This window comes from Equus asinus, chromosome 10, assembly GCF_041296235.1.
Source record: "Equus asinus isolate D_3611 breed Donkey chromosome 10, EquAss-T2T_v2, whole genome shotgun sequence".
In the NCBI taxonomy this organism is placed as follows: Eukaryota; Metazoa; Chordata; class Mammalia; order Perissodactyla; family Equidae; genus Equus; species Equus asinus.
Window position 1 is genome coordinate 72,639,843 of NC_091799.1, and position 14,663 is coordinate 72,654,505.

The following is a 14,663-nucleotide window of genomic DNA, read 5'->3' on the forward strand; positions in this document are numbered from 1 at the left end:
GAACATGTGAACTTAACCGCTGTGCCACCAGGCTGACCCCAGACTAAGCCTTTTTACTGGACATTTACAAAGAGCATGGGGTATAACCTTACAGTTATATCAGATACCAGTTCCCAGTTCTGCCGCTTAACAACTATGTGATTTTGGGCAAATTATTTAGATTCATGAAATTTCATTTCCTGATAAGCAAAATTATGATAGAATTTATCTCACAGGGTTGTTGAATAAGTGATAATGTATATAGAGAGCATCTTAGATATTACTTTCTACTTTGCAGTTATTTAATACATGGTTATTATTATTCTTATTAATGGACTCCATATTTTTGATTTTATAATAAAAATAATATTTAGAACGCGAGGCCTTTACTTCATAGTAATTAGTAGATTCCTGTTTCCAAGGTGAAGAAACCCACTGCTTACTTTACTACTGAAAGTGTGAATTCAACATTTCTAAATGCAGATAAGATAGGAATTGGAATGACAAGATCACTCCCACTTAGTTCATTTGGATAGAACAAAACCCACCAAGAATTAACAACACTTCAAACTGTTAAATCAGCCTGGTGGCATTTATAGTAATTATGCATCTCTCCGCTAGCAACCATTAACTTAACTGTGCAGATTTGGGTTTTAGTAATATTGCATAGAAGCAGAAAAGTATAGCCTGTAGCAGGACCATTGATTATTCAATGGTGGTAATTCTTCATTCATATCACAGAGACAGGAGGGTACCTTGACTATTTCTACTTTCAGAAAAGATCTATTAACCTTAGAGTCTATTACAAAGCAGGTGCTATCCTTTAGAGCTGACGTTTCCAGTTTCCTTTGTGATTCTAGGTACATTCTTTACATGGTTGTAGTCAAATGGCCAATAGCACAAAGGGCAAATAGAGAAAAGGCACGAAACAGAAGGACCAAACCAAACTTTCTGGTAGCAAGGGAAGAAGATGGGGTGGTAACCTAGGGACTAAAGGATCTAATGGTATCTTAGTTTAACAGAATCAATAAAACAAAGAGCAATGAAGTGCCAATGTTTTGCAAGAGAATCATGATCTAACATAGTTGGCAAAGGTGTTCAGACAGGGGTACTGTTCATAAACTCATAGAAAATATCTTTGAGTCAGGATTTTCCACATAATGACTTAAATAATTTATAATGCTCAATGGTGAAGCTTCCAGAATTTGGTAAAACTTGAGCAGATGACAAGCATGAAATCTGGACAAAATATTTTTTAAAAATTATTTGAAATCGGGGCTGGCCCCATGGCTGAGTGGTTAAGTTCACACACTCCACTGCAGGCGGCCCAGTGCTTCATTGGTTCGAATCCTGGGCGCGGGCATGGTGTTGCTCATCAAACCACGCTGAGGCAGCATCCCACATGCCACAACTAGAGGGACCCACAACGAGGAATGTACAACTATGTACCCGGAGGCTTTGGGGAGAAAAAAGGAAAAAATAAAATCTTAAAATAAAAATTATTTGAAATCACTAGAGGTTAGTAAGAGATTAGATCTACTCTTAAAAGACAGGAGCCCTTCAAGGGACTTTTACATTTGTAGTTTTATATGCCCTAGAGCACTCCCAACCATAGTACAGCTTTGAGAACAGAAAGCTGCAACTTTACTAGCCTGGCTGTCAGAGGACAGAATTTGGAACTAAAAGAGAAGCTATAAATTTAAGTGGAAATCCTGAAAGGGAAGGATCTTCGGAAGGGATGAAACCCCCAAATCTTAGTACAAAACCTGCCTAAAACTTTGTCTGACCTATAAACTATGCATGTTGGTTGAGAAACTGTGGATGGGTTGCAGGGGACCAGGTAAAAAGCAGCAGTTAGTAGTTGAAAGAACTCACTGGAGACTTTAGCTGCTGCCCATCTCGGGGAAGGCTGACTCTGGAGATTAAGTTTAGATAAGTTGACTGCCTCTTAGAAAAAAAAAAGGATTTTTAGAGAAATGTAATAAAATCCAAATTCTTTTCAACTTACTATTCCTAACATTCCATCTCTAATAAAAAAATCAGTAAGTGTGTGAAGAAACAGGAAAATGTGACTTAAACTCAAGAAAACAAGCGGTTAATGAAATATGACAGGGGCATGATTAAATTGTTTCAATTAGCAGATAAAAATTTTAGAGCAGCTATTACATTTTCAAGAATTTAAAGAAAAATAAGCACATAATGAATGGACTTCGATGGAATTTCAGCAGAGAAATAGAAACTATAAAAAGAATAAAATGAAAATTCTAGAGCTGAAAATACAAGAACTGAAATGAGAAAAAAATCACTGAGTAGGTTTAACAGAAGATTGGAGATGGCAGAAAATAAATAGTCAGTTAACTATGGAACTTATTCAATCTGAAGAACAGAGAAAAAGAAGATTGGAAGAAAAATCAACAGAGCCTCACAGATGCTTCAAATGGTCTAGTATAATGTAATTGGAATTCCAGAATAAGATGAGAGAAGAATTGCAGCAGAAAAAAAATCTGAAGAAATAATAGCTGAAAAATTCCCAAAGGACATCATTTTAGAGATCCAAGAAGTTGAATCACCACCAAGAATGACAACTGCAAAGAAAGAAAGCCACATCGAGGCACATCATAGTCGAACTGCTGAAATCTAAAATTAAAGAGAAAATCTTAAAATTATAAAGGGGACCTTATCCCCTTAGAACTGAAAAACAAAAATAACTATCAACTAGGACTCTGTATACAGAGACACTGCCCTTCAAAAATGAATATGAATAAAAATTTTTGATGTACAAGAACTGAGAAATTTCATCATTACCAGACTTACACTACAAGATATTGAAAAGAAGTTCTTAACTCTGAAGGGAAATGGCACCAGATGGAGACTCAGATCTATAAGAAGGAGTAAGATTAGCAGAAATGTTTAAAAATAATCAATGTATATAATGTATGAAATCAATATGTATATATGTATACATATTCATATTGCAGACAGTATTTATTTAACTTTAACACTGAAAAGACAATGACGGAAAATGCCTTGATATTAAAAATAATTAATGCCAAACAATTAGATTTATTGGATTATACATAGCATTTCTGAATGATGAGCTTGGCTTCTCTGTTATCTTTCTCATCTGGGAGGATATCATTAAGGAATTCATTAAAACATTTTCATCCATTGTATAGGTCAGAACAAACATATTTCTTATGTTTGTGCTATAAGAGCATCTCCAGTTTTGTATTTCAATGTAAGAGAGTCTAAATATCATTCAGCTTTTTGCTTTATGTAAAGATCATTTCCCTTATTCACGTTGATGTATGATTTCCATTCTTTTACAATAGTGGCATAATGCTATTGTTTTCAGTTTTATAGTGCATGATTTGGTTTCACAGCATGTAAAGTGTGGCATTGAGCAGAATGCTGATATTTTATTTTGAAAAGATAGGATTGTTAGGTCTTATTGTTTTGATAGCTTTGAAGTCATGCATATAATTAAGGTATGTGTGTGTTAAAATATATTATTGTGCTTAAAATGGTTTCTCACATTTTAAATTTTACACTTTGTAAGAAATGTTTCATTTGGACCAATACCTTTTCTTTTCTCTGCTCTGAAGAGAAACCATGTGCTTGTAACCAATTAAATGGGCTATTTAGTAAATGAATTCAAAGCATAAGGTTAGCTCTTTTATTTCCAAAATCATTCCTCCCAACCAATTTTGCTGAACCATTTGACGCGTGTTGAGCTTGATTCTTACTATTTTTCCTTTTTTTGCTTGAATTGCCCTACAGGCTCTGTTAAGCTATACCCACATCTCCATCTTGCTTCATAAACTTTTATTAGTTTCTTACAGACTGTGTAATTTAGTTAACGTCTTTCTCCCTTTCTGAAGCATCTCAGGATTGCTCTAAAATTTCAGACAGAAGTGGTCTTACAGGAAACCCCTGGAAAGCACACCAATCCCCACCCACAGCCATTGATTTATTTCTTTCCCTATTTAAATCACCATCTCGGAACACACGATGTGGACAGTGGGTAGCAATCATGGGTGGTTGAGAGCAGAAAGCTCTGCCTGGTAGAACTGGATTTTCTTATAAATCTCAAACACTTTTAGCTAATGCATCTTAAAGTGATGCCAGCATTATGCCACTCCTTGTTCTCTCTTCTCTCCTCCATTGGCCTCTTAGCAGATTGTGTCAAGCCCACAGAACTGTGCACTGCCATACTCCACCAGTGACCCTATTGTCGGCACTCTTATCTTCTGACAGGTCATGTAGTTTGCACAAGACACAAAGGCCCTTCCTTGACTTGTAAGGACTGAATTCCAGCTCAGGCTCTGCTCCCCAAGTTTTATTCACCTGGCAAGCTACCCAAAGGGGATGCTTTTTTTTCCGTTTTTTTTTGTTGTTTTTTTTTTTAACGTCTATTAGTCCAGAGGAGGAGCTTTTCTCTAATTCTTTCCAGGCCCCTGGATAGGTTAGCTGTGCACGTATGCATGGGTATGCGTGGAGTTTTAGTATAATGAAAACACTTCCTACTCCTTACAATATTGAGTACGTTAATGAGGATATGAAGCAGCAGTTGTCCTCCACCTTGGACAGGCAAATCAGTGCACGTGAGTGCAAAGAGTCTCCAGACTCTTTGACAACGAAAGGAGGACCTGGGCTTTATCACATCACCTGACTAAGAGAAACTTGAAAGGGCGTTTTAATAAGGCAGTTCCCTGGAATAAGTCTAAATTTGGGGCATGTAGAAGGGAACTGACTCAGAGTCCCAGACTTTAGTGAGATGATTTTGCTTTTATATATATGTTTGTTAATTGTGTTTTTGAGTTACAGTGAACAAGTAAGGGTTTTTAGTTTTCGAATCAGTTCTCATTTAACAAATGGGCAATGTTTACTGAAGAGAAAAAGACTTTGCATAAAAAACATATGCCACGTACACCAATGGCACTGATTCTCCAAAGCTTGTTCTGAACCTGACACGATTTGGAATTGTGTCCTCATGCAGCAGCTCTTCCCTTAAGCTCAAAATCTTCGCTGTCAAACTTCCCCTAAACTCATTAGGACTCATTTGTCTCTGTCAGTGACATGTTCTCAAAAGCCAGTTCATGCCAGGCTGCTTTGTCTCACAGCCACTTTGAATAAGGCCAGTTTTCAAGAAAAAGAGAACCTATGCTTTGGAATGCATTATGTCTCAGGGAATTACATAAATTTTTCTTTACAAAGTTCCGTTTGCAAGGAAAACTGCAGGTTAAGCACTGCCTAAATAAATTAAATGGCACATAATAAAAATATCCTTTCTATAAAAAAGTCAATGCAGAATACAATACTCTGGTCCAAATGAACATAGTAGAGAGATCCTGACCTTCTTGGCTGAAGGACAACGAATACTGTAGGATAATCTCTTAATACACAGTTTAGCAGTGCCTTAGTACCATATGCTGTGATAAAAATAAAACATATATAACACTCTGATTATTTCTTTTAATTCAAGGGTTGATTTTGTCTCATTCCAAGAATAGATGATGGATGGAGTGAATAAACCTAAACCCATGATCTGTAAATATAATTTCTCTCAATCTAGTTGTTTTATAAAAACAAAATTGAATGTAAGTGACTCCTAGGTGTTACTTGAGTGGCTATACTTTGTAGTGCCAAATTTTAATAGCTGAGGATTAAAGGTTGGAAATGATACTCTCTTATAAAGCTACAGTAAACTAATAAAGAAAAATGCCCACACAAAAGCCTGCTACAGTGATCAATAGTCTTCAAACAGTTCTGTCTGCTCCAACATAAAAGCAAATAAACTGTTGAAGCTACAAATTTCTATACTGTAAAGCATGACCACAGATGTTTTAGCCTCTCATGTTTTGTTAGGGTCTCTAGGCTCTGACTTTGAAGGCCCACAGCCTAGTGAAGCAGATGATATTTAACAAATAATTAAAGTGAGCTGAGTGCTAAAAATCCTACGAACCAAATGTTATAGAAACATAGAGGAGAAGATTAACTATGGCCTGGGAAAGGATTTCAGAGACGTCATATGGGAGTAGCATTTGGGAAAGTCTTCCTTGCTTCAAAAACCTTCATGGCCATTGCTCAGCCTCCACAATGCCTCCAAAGTTACCTTTGTAAGAAATGGACCGGCAGAGTGCCAGCGTCGGATTTACACCTTACAGGAAGACCTATTTCAGTGGGGAGCCTATTTTAAAGCCCAGAACAAAAGAAATTAGAGTAGAAGTGGTAGAAGGAGGGGACATGAGGAGAAAACAGAACATATTGGAGAAACATTTAAGAAGTAGAATTAACAGTGCCAATTAGAAGGGAAGAGTCAACAAGAAGAAAAATTTATAAGGGATTATTCAGTTTCACTGTTCCCACAAATTATTTATATGAAACAGCTGAATTTGGGGAGAAGTAATGATACCGTTTTAAACATGATGATTATTGCTATTTTTTCATGTGATAATTTTGTGTGTGTATGAACATTCCTTTAATTTTAGGTGGATAAACTATATCCAATAAGACCTGCCTGCTACCACCATCACGACTAGTCTCTATGTCTTCCCATGTTCCTCTCCTTCTGTGGATCCAGGCTGTCTGGGCAACTCATGTTTCCATCTGTTAATAGATGTGTGACCTCAGAAAAGATACAGAAACCTCTCTGTGCCATCAATTATGTTACCTGTCAAATGGAGATGATAATAGTAGAACTCATAGGGTCATATGCATAGCATCAATGCAAGATTTAAATTAGTTAATACACAGGAGCTTCTTAGTTTACTTATGTTTTTGGGAAACAGAATTTCATTAAAGTTAAACTTTGTTATTTTGACAGGCCTCTGGGAACAAGAATGAGGCGTACTCTTCAGATCATAGTTATCTTGAAAGCCAAGAGCCTGAGATGTTCATAGGCTATAATTTATTTCACCCTAAACATACTCATTCGTAGAATCCACATTAGGATTCCATAATTATGAAACAGTGTGAAATGCATATAATCCTTCTTAATTACGTGATGCCAATAGTTTTTGCCACTCCCAAAAGTCCCATTTATTTTTTAAAATTAAGTTAATATTCTGTCACTAATTGAAGGATAATTGGGTAAAATTAGATGTCAATCCCTTCAGATAGAGGATCACCTCTTCTCTACACAGAAATGTTTACTTGTTTTTGAAAGATAAAATTATTTTTCCATTTAAGTAATCTAAAAATGCTCCAAAGCACTTACAACGTTAAATATAGAATAAAATCATGCTCTCAAACTTGCAAAATGCCATATTTAAAAATGTAACCATGCATTTTAAAGTTACTGTAAAAGTTGGTAAGGTTTTATTTTTGTTTTTGTTTTTTTTTAAGTATCACAGTGTGACTTGAAGTAGGCCTGTGTTGATTTTTTTAGCGTATTTAGTGCTGTGTGATTTTAGTGATTTATGATTTAGTGCTGAAACTCCCAAATATTTTCAATTATGAGTGAATTGAGGAGTGGGATCTGATTTTCCTTAATATTCAGAATAGGGAGCTGAGAGGCAAAAGCCTTACCTGAGATTACATTTTTAGTAAACACTGGAGTCTGAACTCAACCCTGATACTCTGACTTCTAGGTCAGCATTCCTTTGTCTGCAGTATCGTTTTCTCAATTCATTTCTATTTTTATGTCTGCTTGTATAATAGAAATAGCAATACAGATAATAAAGTGTAAGTATGTGAAGAGATGAGAAAATCTAGAAATTTACCTGACTGCATCCTACATATTCTTTTTTTTTTTTTTTTGAGGAATCTAGAGTAGCTACAAAATACTGTAATAGTCACATCTATAATTTGTCACCTTGATTTGGGAAGACTTAGCAAATTTATTGAAAGTATTAAAGATTAACCCAATTTTAAAAATCGAAATATTTATAATTTGTTAGTTGCAATTAGTAGAGCTATAAAATTGCAAACTAAATCTTCATAGTAAAACATAAAAAGTGGCTTGGCAACTGTGGAGAATACTAGATTTCTTTAAGAGCTTACCTTATGAGAAAATGTTTATCTTCAGCTGTTTTTGAATTCAAGTGAGTACTTTTGATTTTGCCTATTTAATTTGGTGTTCTGCCCAAGACACCATTTGGGTCTGATCAAAATGACTTGGATTCAATACATTCCTCATTTCTGGATTTTTCCACAGTGATCGTTAATTACTGGTTCCCTCCCCCTGAGTTACACAGTGTTTCCTTCATTGCTTTGACACATTTTAGGTGAATAGGAGCCCTATGTCTGGAATAAAATACATCAGACAACCACACTATTAGAATAAACCTCCACAGAGACCTTGATCCTTGCCTCCACCTCTCAATTGTCTAATGGAATCATGACAATTGGCTTTATCTGGGTTCTGGCTTGCCCTCATTATTCATTATCTACCTAATTAGTGACTAATTAGCTCATACATATCGAAAGAGTAAAATAAAATACGCTGTATTTTTAGTGGAGTGAGAGAGAGGGTTCTGCTTTCTTAGAGTTAGTGTATAGCAAAAGGAGCAAATGTTTAACGCAAGAGATTCTTGAATTCATTGACTAGATAAAAACAGTATAACATTAATGCACCATGATGAGCTTCTTTTTCTCCTTCAAGCTGAGTGAGAAAAAATCTTGAAACTTTCAGAAGCATTAGTTCAACTGGAATGAAGGAGAACATAGATGACCTGTAAATGGTCTGTTTTTATTTTAAATCTTAAAAGTATAGGTTGATCTTTACTGTGTTTGAATTCATTATAGGTAAGATGTTTCTTACTCCATTTATCTCTATGAAACTTTTAGATTCCATAAAGCTAATGGCACCTTTACTAAATCTTGTTTGCCTTTACTTTTATAATCATGTCTGTGATCTTTAATTACCATGCCAATTAGATTTGCGTTCAGAACCCATGATTTCAATTTTATTTTATTTTATTTTATTTCATGATTTCAATTTTAATGACATGGTCTACACTTTTCTTATCATTGAGACTCAAAATCACAAGCAAAGACATTTTGGAAGAATTATCTTGTCATAGTTCATAGATTTTGAAGACAGTGTAGGTAGGCCCTAAGGCAAAATTTGAAAAGAGACTGTGTTTTCTTTGGTGTCTTTCCATTTCCACTTTCTGGAGACTTTTGCTTATTTTTAACATTTATTAAGCAGCATGAGCTTTTGGAAGGTCCTTAACCTCCCTGAGATTTGGACTCCACAGAGATAAAAATTGATATAATGATGCCTGCTTTCTCCTCTTAAACTTGTCCAAAGAATCAAAAATCAAAATGGAAAATTCTATATTAGATGAGACGTATTAATAAAAATATTTATCAATCAGTAAAATCCAGTAATGAAAGTCAAGTGATCTACAGTACTGGTGCATATAGGCTAACAGTCAGTTCTGGTCTAAAACACTTGCTGTAACTCAAATGCTATACATGTGAAATATAAGCTATTAGTAACATTGTTCACAGGAATATTAATAGATGACTGTTAGAAGTGAGAACCGTAATTTATAAGCACAAATCAATAACAGTGGGATTTAAGGAAGATAGTCAGACATATCTGAAGGAAAAGTGTCCCTATAGAATGCATCATGTCAGATTACATAAGTAATTAATAGTTCTGTTCACTGTGTTCGAGAATGCACTGGCATATAGAGATTTTCATTGCTTAACCTAAATTTATTAACAAGTTTAAAACACTAGAATAATCCATCTCCAAATTGGCAAAGAAAGAAATGAAACTAAAACAAATTTATTTTTAATTTAAAATTTATTCATTTTCTAGGATTATAGAGTATCCTTTGGTTGACAAAATAATCAGCCCTGACTTTGGAATCAGATATAGTTGGATTTAGATCCATCTCCACCATTACAGGCCATGTCACTTTCAGAAATTTAAGCTATTAAACATTTATTAAATATCTACTACATGCCATGCAGTGGACATATAAAAATTAGTATGACGTTCTCTGCCCTCAGTCTGCTCACATTCTATTCAGAGATAAACAAAAAAAGAGATAATGATAATGTAAAGGAAGTTTCTGGTCCCAAAGGAAGAGTATTTGTTTCAGTCTATGTGTAAAAGGATATGAATATCAGGGTGTGTGTGTTGGGGGGGGGGTGTGTGTGTGTGTGTGTGTGGTGGGCAGGGAAGGAAAACTTTCTGGTAGAGAGCTGAAACCCAACTTGGGCTTTAGTCATTTTATTTAGCTTTCCTTCCATTCTCTGCAATTTGGAGGAAATAGCACTGAGCATACTTCTGGAGGACAGGAGGATTAAATGTGATAGTATACTAGAAGCCTATGTGACTGAGTATGACACCTTGGCTTGGAACAGACTAGAACCTAAAACAAGGCCCACAATAAGAAGATGAGGAACTGAGAAGGAAGACTTGTGTGAAATGGGAGTCCAGGAGATGTTGGCACAAAATCCCCAGCTCTGGGCCCCAGGAAGGAAGACATCTAGTCCATTAGATGAATCACGATAGCTGAAAGATAGGGGCAATGAAAAAAATCAAAAGAAAGGATATCTCTGAGAGAGAGAATTTTTCTAAAACCAAGGAATCAGAACAAATGATTGTGTATGGAAGAGCTGGTTGGCAAAGTCATAGTTACCAGGCCTGGATAAAAGAACAGGAGTCTAGACTTGGAACAGAAGCAATGGTGGGACTGGAATAGGCAAGAGAAGGGTGAAGTCAAGGACCTAGAAGGCAACAGACACTATCAGGATGAAAAGTTTGACATGGTGCGTGGAGGCTGAAGGCTAGTTGCAGAAAGTAGGACCCATGGACACTGTCAGGAAAATAGTGGCGACTTGCTGTTATATTCTTGAGAATTTAGCCAAAGCTCCTTTATCCTTCCTGTTTAATGTAAACACTAATCTAGAAATTGAGGTCAGGACAAGTCTGAAGGAGGAACTGAAGTGTGACCCCAACAGTGGGAGAAATGGTTGGTAAAAACTGGGAATTGGAATCTAATATTTTATAGTAAATTCCTTGAGTCACTGAAAGTTAGCAAACAAGAGGACCCAGACTGAATATTATAGAGAGCATCTAGGGTCAAACCAGAGCAGCAGCGGAGTTCAACCCTAGCCTGTGCGGGTGATTAGTTCTGTGACCTCAGGCAAGTCAATTACCCTCTCTCCTCTTCACATTCCTCATTTGCATTTGAACTTGGTTTGGGGAACTTAATAATGAGTTTCTAAACATATTTAATTTACTTTTTATTTCTTTGTTAATATTTATCCTGACTATTTTTAAATGGGATTTAAAGAAGCAATTGAGTTTGCACAGGACTTAAATACTGCCTACTATGTAAAATAATACTTTCTTCTTTATCTTCATCATCATTATTACGATTACTTGAGACGAATGTTCAAGTATCTCAAACTTTGGAGCAAAATAAATGTTGCCCACTTTTTCTTTGTATATTCATTGTAGACAAGGCCAATTTTCTTTGACAAGTTTAATTTACTATGAAAACCTGTTATGCTTCATATGTTTTCTTTTTGCGTTAGGAAAAAGGGAAACAATCAAGCATAGGGTAACATGTGCATGTATTTTTAAATTTTTTTTTTCAGTTTACTAATGAAAAGAGACTCACTTTTTAAGAATTTCTCTAAGTCAGAGAATCTTCTTGCTGGCAGTGTAAGCAATGTCGACGAAAATAATCCATAACCAATCTATAAATGAAAATTTGGGTGAGTTTATTCTGAGCTTAAATTTTAGGATTATAACCTGGGAGAGTCTTTCCGCAAAGGAACAGAGCACTCCAAAGAAGTGGGAGTACACAGGATGGTTATATACCCTCAAAGAGGGTGTTTCACATATGATTGAAATGTCCCTCCCACAATATTCACAAGATTGCCCTGTCCGCACAGCACTTGATGGACACAGCAGGTAGTGGGTCTGCTCTCTTGGTGGGCGTAGCAGGAGGCAAGTCTATTGTCTCAAGCTGGGCAGTCACAGGTGAGCGCAGCAATCAGTTTCTAGCCTGAGGAAAGATACTTAATCCTTAAAGAGACGCTAACGTTGGGAGGGGGAGGGAAGTTGCACCTTTATCTCAAGGGCCTTTTGCTCTTGCCACAGGGAATCTCTAAAGCAGATATACAATGCATGCTCAAGGGCCTCGGTCAGGCCCTTTTGGAAAGACAAGGTCAGGCCGAATTAGGTTTACACAAAATGGCTTCCTCATGTACTCCAATATATCCTATTACTTGCCGTTTTTATGTGTCAGCAAAATTAGTTATCTCTTCAAATTACATTTCCTTCTAAATCACTGTGGTAGGAGAATAGCATGAATAATGCTTATACTTTGAGATCACTGCTGAGGGCCACCCTATGGTTCACTGTGCACAAATTTGAAAATCAATGCATGATTTAATTCAAATGAGTAAATCTAACATTAATTTTTTAAAATAGTGGAGATTTTGACCAAAGATTTTGAAGATAATTTCTATAACTTGTTAAAATTGTCACAGATCTTTAATTATTCATACAGTAAGGTTAAATATGTGGCCTAAAATGAAGCTGAAGGTAATAAAAGCAAAATCAATTCTGGACAGATGACTTTCGTAATAATTTAGGGGAATCAAATTAGAAAGACTATTAAGAAAGTAAATTTATATATTTTAAAATAATGGAGTAAAATCAAGGTTTTTAGCTGTATGAATATTAGGTAAGACAGGAACATACGGTTTAATGAAATTTCAAAGTCATTTAGTTTATAGTCTTTTGAAATTTGGGAATAATTTAAACTGAGTAAAGCAATCTCAGCCATGAACTGCTAGACTCTAGAAAGTTCTTAAAATCATCTGAGTTTTAGTTATATTGAAAGCCCTCTACTCTGATACTCTGTAAAATTACTCTGCCAAAGGTAATTCACTTCTTTAATAAGATGGTTGATTCAAGATTATTGAAAACTGCTAGGCTGTATCTTTGCTGATAATGAATAAATAAAATAAAAATCATTTAATATCTAGACCACATCAGTGGGATTCCTTGCTATTATGGATTGAATTGTGTCTCTTCAAAATATGTTGAAGTCCAACCCCCAGTACCTCAGAATGTGCCCTTATTTGGAAATTGGGTCATTACATAGTAAAGTTAAAATGAGGTCACTAGTGTGTACCCTAATCCAACATGACTGATATCCTTATTAAAAGGGATAATTTGGACACAGAGACAGACATCCACAGAAGCAAGCCAATGTGAAGAAACAGAATGCCATCTACAGGTTAAGGACCGCCTGAGGCCACTGGAGCCTAGGAGAAAGTCCTGGAACAGATTCTCCCTCACATTCCTCAGAAGGAACCAGCTCTGTCAACACGTTGATTTCAGCCTTCTAGCTTCTAGAGCTGTGAGACAATAAATTTCTGTTGTTCTAAGCCAGTTGTGGTACTTTGTTACTACAGCCCTTGGAATCTAATACACTTGCCCTCTGGCTTCCTGTTAAATTTGGCCAAGGGGAGGCACCAGAAGATGAGAGGAGACAATAAAGCAAACAAGGTTGGGCGTTTGTTCTCCTGCTCCCTGTTGCCAAAGACCCTTGGGTTGCCTGCACTCTCCTTTAGGGTGCTCTCTCCATAAAATTACCCCCTCTGGATTCCTGAAGCCATTCTCAATCCTTGCCTCTTCAAGTCCAAGCGTTCAAAGGACTCCCTGCCACTGCAAGGCTCAGGGGCATGCGGAATCTCTTACTGTTCACCTAAACCTTTCCTGCATCTTTTAAAATAATCCCTTAAACTTTTATGAAAGAATCTGCTTTGTGTGTGATTCTTTTTCTTGGCAGCACCTTGCCTGATACAGCACCTCTCCTACTAAAGAGAATCAATTACCCTCTACTTTATACACTATTGGACATTGTACATATGATGGCACTTATCCCAGTGTATCCTAATGATTTGCTTGAGTGAGTCTTTCCATCTATAAGAGAAATTCCTTAAAGCTACTTATTCTCCATTGTAAAGCCAGCACCCTATACAGGTTCTAGCATAATGTAAGTCCTCTAAGTATGCTTATTGAATGGATGCATAGATGAATATTTATTTTTAAAATGTTTGCATATTCTGTCTTATCCACAAAAACGAGACCTCAGGTAGCTAACAAACATAAGCATAATATTAAAAATTAGTAGGTGAAGAAATTAAAACTAAAGGATAATAAGGACAAGGAAAGAAATGTAAATGTAAGAATAAGACCAGTGCATGAAATGTCATAATATGCTATGTACTTGCACGAGGTGGATAACAAATATGGTTCTATGCTTTCTAACAGACAATGTGAAGGCAGAAGAAAGTCAGATACATGAATCACAGCGTCCCTGAGTTAAATACAAACTAATTACTTAGGCTGTACACACATAATCCAGATACTGAGACCAGATGCAAATATTTATCTCCGATGAATCCTCATGAACAAGCACACATGTCATGTAGTGAACAATGGCTTCATAATCGTCCTTCAGATAATTAAAAAGTGAGTTTCATAAGGATGTTTTTGCACCACACTCTCTTGTGGCCAATGGTAGAATGCCCAAATACTGTTCTGTAAAAACTATTCCAATGAAGCCGGCTAAACCAAGCAATGTGGATCAGGTGCCCTGCCAGCATGGATTCATCTAAGCATACATCCACAGGACCAAGAACATATGAACTGCTTATAGTTTTGATAATGTTATGATTCATGCCCATAATAT

The 14,663-nt window shown here is 36.1% G+C and overlaps 1 protein-coding gene across 1 annotated transcript in view; it reads left to right on the forward strand.

Moving 5' to 3' along the window:
• The window catches only part of HCN1 (hyperpolarization activated cyclic nucleotide gated potassium channel 1), a 369,515-nt gene that overhangs the window by 128,147 nt on the left and 226,705 nt on the right, over positions 1-14,663 (forward strand). The window lies entirely within an intron of this gene.